Genomic DNA, 7853 nt, shown 5'->3' on the forward strand with positions numbered 1-7853 from the left:
CCAGATTGGGAGGGGGAGCTGTGATATCACACACAGGAGAGCAGATTCTGCCCACTTTTACTGCAGTTGTAATCCAGGCTAATTGTATAGTAGGTTTTCAGCATCTGCTCCCCCTAGTGTTTAAGAGTTGTGTTTTTATATATTTTTATATTCAATTAAAAACAACATTTAAACAAAAGATGAAAACATTAATATTTTACATTTTTTCATTTATTGAATTTTTTTTTTTTTTTTTACACCTTACCTTTTAAGGACCAAAAAATTGTTTTTCACATTTTGAGAACTATTTTAAGATTTGTTGTGCAGTAAAAATTTACCAAGGGGTTAAACAATCAGTGCAAGAAGTCCCTACAATAGATGCTGTGTAAAAGACTATATGGCAGTCATTTCGGGGTTAATTTAAAGGAGAATAGTGTAATATACATGTTAAAACATGCATAATAGCTTTCTATGTGGATCGCTGTGCTGTAGATGTCTACTAATCAACCTGCTTCTATTGTTTTCCTTTATTTGGCATATGACACTGAAATAGAGATGACCGTGAGACGTAACTTAGTCATTCCTTTTGGGAAGCTGGGAACGAACGCTAGTTGCTATGTGATATTATAGTCCTGAATTATTCAAGGTGGCAGTGTATTGCGGTATCCATGTTGTCATTCAAATAACATCACCAAACATTTACTGGTGCTGCTGAGGTCCGCTAAATAATAAATGCTGCTTTCAAACGAGGTCTGTAATTGTAACAGACTATGGCGATGTTCACATTGTGTCTCTGCCCTATGTTATGTACTAGGAAAGCTCCAAATTTAGCCATAAGACTTAATTTAACTGATGAATGGCTAAAGTGTGTGTGGTTTTTTTTTTGTTTTTTTTTCTTTCAGTAATAATCATGAGACCCTATGGCTGACTTATCAACCTGCACGGTTATACAGTAGTATATGTCAGGAAATCATCCAGAAGAATAGCTTTTGTTGATGATTAGAGTTGAGTGAGTACCTAACTATTCGTACTCACTACACTCATAACGAGTACTGTCTAAGGCCTCTGTTACATGTTTGTGCCTCCGGTATGTGTTTTGCAGTTTTTTCACGTACCGGAGACACGTACACCAATGTTACCCTATGGTAACAGGCACATTAACTTAAATACACACGGAACGTGTGTCCGTGTGGATTGTACGTTTCTATGTGTTTAAAAAACGCCGACATGTCCGTTTTTTTCCGGCATCACGGGTGTCACACGGCCCGCACCCGTACCACACGGATGTAGTATGGATGCGGTCCCGTGTGACACGCGCCGGAGAAACACGTGTCATTATTTTAAAATAAAAAAAAACCAAATACTTCCTTCTGCCCTGCAGAATCTTCCGCTGCAAACAGTTGCTGCCGGCCGGCGCTCATTATGAGTGTGTAAAGGAGATGGGCGGGCTGTCACGGGCGCTGATCTCCGCCCCTCCGCTCGGCCGGAAGCAGCATCAGCGGGGAGTGGGCGTGGCTGGAGCCGAAGATCAGTACCCCCGGACAGCAGCAAAGACCACGTGAGTATGTAAATTACCAGTTCTCCGTGTGTTATCGCGGATAGCTGTCACGCTCCCCGGGTCCCCTGCGCTGCTCCCCGGCTCACCTGTCACGCTCTCCGGCTCCCCTGCCTCGCTCCCCGGTTCTTCGGTCCGGTCTCCGCCGCTCCCCGCTCTCCAGCGTCCATCGCCTGCGCTTCCCAGGCGTCCTGGTCCCCGCTCCCGGCGCCCGTCGGCTTCTCAGCCCCAGCCCGGCTCTGCTGCTTCCTTCCCTCAGCTTCCTGCTCTGGCTTCTGGCACCCGGGCCGCGCGCATGCGCATTAGGGCGCGCGCGCGGTCATTGACCCTTTCTTAAAGGGTCAGCGTCAATTGACAGGAAATGAAGCACACAGGTACAGGGTATAAAGGGGTTTAATGTCCAAGTGGGCGGGGCCTGATCTTCGTGTTTCTCTAGCTAGGAGTCAGGTCTCCTTGTGTTCCTGTGAGATACTCACCTCTCTCTCTTCTAGAGCCGATCCTGCCGTGCCATCCGGTCCTGCCGAATCCCGAGACCCGAACGCTGTCTATCTGCCATCCTGACAGTCTGTACCGTCTCTGATCCCTGCGGTGACCCGTCATCTCGCTCCCAAGGTTCCGGACTCCGCCTGACATCATCTCGGCTTCCGAACCGGAGCTCCGTCACCCGGACTACCATCAGCGACTCCGTGGTCCCAGGGACTTCTCCGTTATACTCTTGTGCACGGACTGTTCAGCTACCTGTAGTGCTCCAGCTACCGGACCCCTTACCACCATCAAGGAGTTCGGCCCAGTGGATCCACCTCCTGGGTCTGTCCGTCCACCTGGCCCTAACAGTAAGATCAGGCCATGGATCCCGCTGAAGCACTAGCAGCCGTACAGGAGGAACTCCAACGCCAGCGTGAGACTCAGACCCGCATGCTGCAATTCATGTCTTCTGTGGACGCCCGCCTGAACACGCTACAAGCGTCAGTTACGTCTTCAGCATCCCGGGCTTCCACTAGTCAATCCACGGCTCCAGCTCCCGTGGCGACTTCTTCGGATGCTTCCAGACTTCGTTTGGCCTCACCACCCCGGTACGCCGGAGACCCCAAGACCTGCAGGGGATTCATAAACCAATGCTCCCTCCATTTCACGCAGCTGCCGCATTTGTTTGCCTCCGACCAAGCCAAGGTCGCCTTCATCATGTCTCATCTAGAGGGTGAGGCACTGGCATGGATGAACCCCTTGTGGGAGAAGGGGGATCCTGTGACCACAAACATCCAGGAGTTCCTGCAGGCATTCCGTGGCACCTTTGACGAGCCAGGACGCGCCTCCGCGTCTGCTTCATCTCTTCTCCGGTTACGTCAGGGGACTCTGACGGTGGGTCAATACGCAATCCGGTTTCGCACCTTGGCTTAGGAACTCGGGTGGAACAACGAGGCCCTAACCGCCGCCTTCTGGGAAGGACTCTCGGGGCGAATTAAAGATGAGCTGGCGGGTCGTGACGTACCGTCCACCCTGGATGCCCTGATTACTCTAGCGACTCGAGTGGACATACGCTTTCAGGAGCGATCCAAAGAGGTGTCCCGTGAGAGACGTCCGGTACGGCATTCCTCTCTTCCGCAGAAGCCCGTCGTACTTCAGTCAACGGCATCTGGTGTCTCCATCCACGAGCCCATGCAGATCGACCGTGTGCGGCAGTCTGAACAACGTCGAGCCGAGCGGCTCGCCAAGGGCCTCTGCTTTTACTGCGGAGAGGGCACACACCTTCTACGCTCCTGTCCAGAGAGGCCGGGAAACTCCAAAGCCTAGGGTTGGTAGGAGAGGCCACCCTAGGTGCTGGGACTCTCTCAGACCCGGTTACGTGGACTGTGCAAGTGACAACGGGAGAGACGCGGTTCACGGCTGAGGCGTACCTCGATTCTGGGGCCGCAGGCAATTTCATCCAGCAGGCCACGGTGGACAAGTACCAGGTGCCTGTTACTCCACTCGACAAGCCCCTAGTGATTGCCTCTGTGGATGGGAGACCCCTCTCTGACACCATCTCCTGGATCACCAGGCCGGTCGAACTGCGTATCGGTGCCCTGCACACCGAGAACATCGCTCTCTACGTCCTCCCACACATGTCCCATCAAATCCTGCTGGGACTTCCCTGGTTACGGACACACGAACCATCAGTCAGCTGGGGCACTGGTGAAATCACCCGATGGGGTTCTTCGTGCCATGATAAATGTCTGAAGACCATACAACCCATCCGACGACCTCCGGTTCCAGAGAACCTACCGGGACTGCCCTCGGCCTATTGGTCCTTCACGGACGTCTTTGATAAAAAGGAATCTGAGGTACTTCCGCCACATCGTCCTTACGATTGTGCCATCGACCTGCTCCCGGGAACAACACCACCTCGAGGACGGATATATCCATTGTCTCCAGCCGAAACAAGGGCCATGTCTACCTACATCACAGAGAGCCTGGCAAGGGGATTCATTCGGAGATCCTCCTCTCCTGCTGGAGCAGGCTTCTTCTTCGTTAAGACGAAAGAAGGCGACTTACGCCCATGTATAGACTACCGGGGATTAAACCAAATCACCGTGAAAAACAAGTACCCTCTGCCGCTCATCCCCGAATTGTTTGACCGGCTTAGAGGAGCTCGTGTGTTCACCAAGCTGGATCTTCGGGGTGCCTACAATCTGGTCCACATCCGCTCTGGGGACGAATGGAAGACCGCGTTCAATACTCGCGATGGGCACTATGAATACTGCGTGATGCCCTTCGGCCTGTGTAACGCACCAGCAGTCTCTCAAGAATTGGTGAACTACGTTTTCCGGGACCTTCTCTACGTCTGTGTGGTGGTGTATCTGGATGATATCCTTGTCTTCTCTCCGGACCTCCAGACCCACAGAGAGAACGTGCAGCTGGTTCTACAAAGACTGAGAGAGAATCGTCTGTACGCCAAGTACGAGAAGTGTGTCTTTGAGCAGTCTTCTCTCCCCTTCCTGGGTTACATCATCTCCGATACCGGACTGCAGATGGATCCAAAGAAGGTCTCCTCCATTCTCAACTGGCCTCCTCCTTCTGGACTGAAGGCAATCCAACGCTTCCTGGGGTTCGCCAACTACTACCGTCAGTTCATCCCTCACTTCTCTGCTCTGACTGCTCCTCTCTCCGCCTTGACCAAGAAGGAGGCTAATCCAAAGGACTGGTCACCTGCGGCCGACGCCGCGTTTGGCTCTCTGAAGCGGGCATTTGCCTCCTCTCCTGTACTCCACCGTCCGGAGTTAAACCGCCAGTTCACCTTGGAGGTGGATGCCTCCTCCTCGGGAGCCGGAGCAGTGCTCATGCAGAAGTCCTCCTCCGGGAAGATGGTGACTTGCGGATTCTTCTCCAAGAGCTTCTCAGCGCCTGAACGCAACTACACCATCGGTGACCGAGAGTTATTGGCAGTCAAACTGGCTCTGGAGGAATGGCGCTACCTTCTGGAAGGAGCAGTGTACCCCGTGATTATTTACACGGACCACAAGAACCTGGAATACCTGCGGTCCGCTCAGCGACTGAACCCACGGCAAGCCAGGTGGTCCTTATTCTTTGCCAGGTTTGATTTCCAGCTCCATTTCCGACCCGCGGACAAGAATGTACACGCTGATGCCTTGTCCAGGTCTTTCATGCCCATGGAGCAGGAGGAGGAGACTACCCAACCCATCATCTGTCCTAGCAAAATCATTCCGGTGGCCCCTGTCACCCTGGCCCAGATACCGCCCGGGAAGACCTATGTCTCTGAGACTGACAGGCAAAAAGTGTTACACTGGGGTCATGCCTCGAAAACAGCCGGCCATGCTGGTCAGAAGAGAACATGGGGTGCGATTGTACGTCATTACTAGTGGCCATCCCTTCGCACGGACGTCGCTGCTTTTGTCTCTGCCTGCTCCTCTTGTGCCAGGAACAAGACGCCCAAACACCTGCCATATGGCCGTCTTCTGCCTCTGCCGATACCCTCAGTTCCGTGGCAACACATAGCGATGGACTTTATTACGGACTTGCCATTGTCCTCCGGACACACAGTCATATGGGTCGTGGTGGATCGGTTCTCTAAAATGGCTCATTTCGTCCCTATGGCTGGACTGCCCTCTACTCAGGAACTCGCGGACGCCTATATACATCACATCTTCCGCTTGCATGGCTTTCCATCACACATCGTATCCGACAGAGGAACTCAGTTCACCTCCCGCTTCTGGAGGGCTCTCTGCAAACATCTGGGAGTGACTCTGGACTTTTCTTCTGCCTACCATCCTCAGTCTAATGGCCAAGTGGAAAGGGTCAATCAAATCTTGACCTCCTTCTTACGTCACTATGTCAACGCCCATCACGATGACTGGTCCACGCTTCTTCCTTGGGCTGAATTCTCCCATAACCACCACATCAGTGAGTCGTCCTCCAGCTCTCCCTTCCATGTCGTTTACGGACTTCAGCCCTCCGTCCCATTGCCTGTATCCCCTTCTTCGGATGTCCCTGCTGCTGATACTGTAGCCCGTGACTTTGCAACCATTTGGGACTCTGTCAAGGCGTCCCTTGGGCGTGCTTCCCTGCGGATGAAGAGATACGCAGACAAGAGACGTCTGGACCCTCCGTGTTTCTCTCCTGGAGATCTAGTCTGGCTTGCTTCCAAGTACGTCCGATTGAAGATACCATCCTACAAGCTGGGTCCTCGCTACATCGGGCCGTTTAAAGTCCTCAACAAGATCAATGAGGTCTCCTACAAGCTACAGCTCCCGGCCACGATGAGGATACCCAACTCATTCCACGTCTCCCTGCTCAAGCCGGTTGTCCTTGGTCCCTTCTCCGCTGCTGCCAGTTCGGCTCCTCCTCCTATTGCCGATGACGACATCTATGCGGTAAGGGATATCGTGGCCATGAAGACCGTACGGGGTCGCCAGTTCTTCCTGGTGGACTGGGCAGGGTATGGTCCTGAGGATAGGTCCTGGGAGCCCCGGGAGAATGTGGGTACTCCGCTGATCCGTGCCTTCCTGTCCCGGTTGCGGGGAGGGGGGCGTGGGAGGGGGGGTACTGTCACGCTCCCCGGGTCCCCTGCGCTTCTCCCCGGCTCACCTGTCACGCTCTCCGGGTCCCCTGCCTCGCTCCCCGGTTCTTCGGTCCGGTCTCCGCCGCTCCCCGCTCTCCAGCGTCCATCGCCTGCGCTTCTCAGGCGTCCTGGTCCCCGCTCCCGGCGCCCGTCGGCTTCTCAGCCCCAGCCCGGCTCTGCTGCTTCCTTCCCTCAGCTTCCTGCTCTGGCTTCTGGCACCCGGGCCGCGCGCATGCGCATTAGGGCGCGCGCGCGGTCATTGACCCTTTCTTAAAGGGCCAGCGTCAATTGACAGGAAATGAAGCACACAGGTACAGGGTATAAAGGGGTTTAATGTCCAAGTGGGCGGGGCCTGATCTTCGTGTTTCTCTAGCTAGGAGTCAGGTCTCCTTGTGTTCCTGTGAGATACTCACCTCTCTCTCTTCTAGAGCCGATCCTGCCGTGCCATCCGGTCCTGCCGAATCCCGAGACCCGAACGCTGTCTATCTGCCATCCTGACAGTCTGTACCGTCTCTGATCCCTGCGGTGACCCGTCATCTCGCTCCCAAGGTTCCGGACTCCGCCTGACATCATCTCGGCTTCCGAACCGGAGCTCCGTCACCCGGACTACCATCAGTGACTCCGTGGTCCCAGGGACTTCTCCGTTATACTCTTGTGCACGGACTGTTCAGCTACCTGTAGTGCTCCAGCTACCGGACCCCTTACCACCATCAAGGAGTTCGGCCCAGTGGATCCACCTCCTGGGTCTGTCCGTCCACCTGGCCCTAACAATAGCACACTGAGAACACACGTGGCCCGCATGTACCGGAGACACGTACTTGCCTAACGCAACGAAAATACGTGTCTCGCGGCACGTGCATGATTTTCACGTGTGTGGTAGAGGCCTAATACTCGCGTGTTCATTCCAAATAGCATGTGCAATGCAAGTCAATGATGTAAAACTCGCAATGTAACGAGTAACCTGAATGCTGTACTTTTCGTGCGAGTAGCGAATAGTGCAGCATTTGGGTTACTCATTACATTCCGAGTTTTTCATCATTGGCTTGAATTGTACATGCTATTCGGAATGAATATGCCAGTATTAGACAATATTCGTTAGGAGTATAGTGCGTATAAATAGTTAGATACTCGCACAACTCTAATGGTGATATGCTCATCGATGATGTGAACACTTGTATAAAGACAATGTACCTAGAAGCAGGTCTCATTATTGCGGTATCACATTTTTTATGTGTTTCCAGTGCAGATTTGTCACACAAGCTG

Source organism: Anomaloglossus baeobatrachus, chromosome 3, assembly GCF_048569485.1.
Source record: "Anomaloglossus baeobatrachus isolate aAnoBae1 chromosome 3, aAnoBae1.hap1, whole genome shotgun sequence".
NCBI classification, from domain to species: Eukaryota; Metazoa; Chordata; class Amphibia; order Anura; family Aromobatidae; genus Anomaloglossus; species Anomaloglossus baeobatrachus.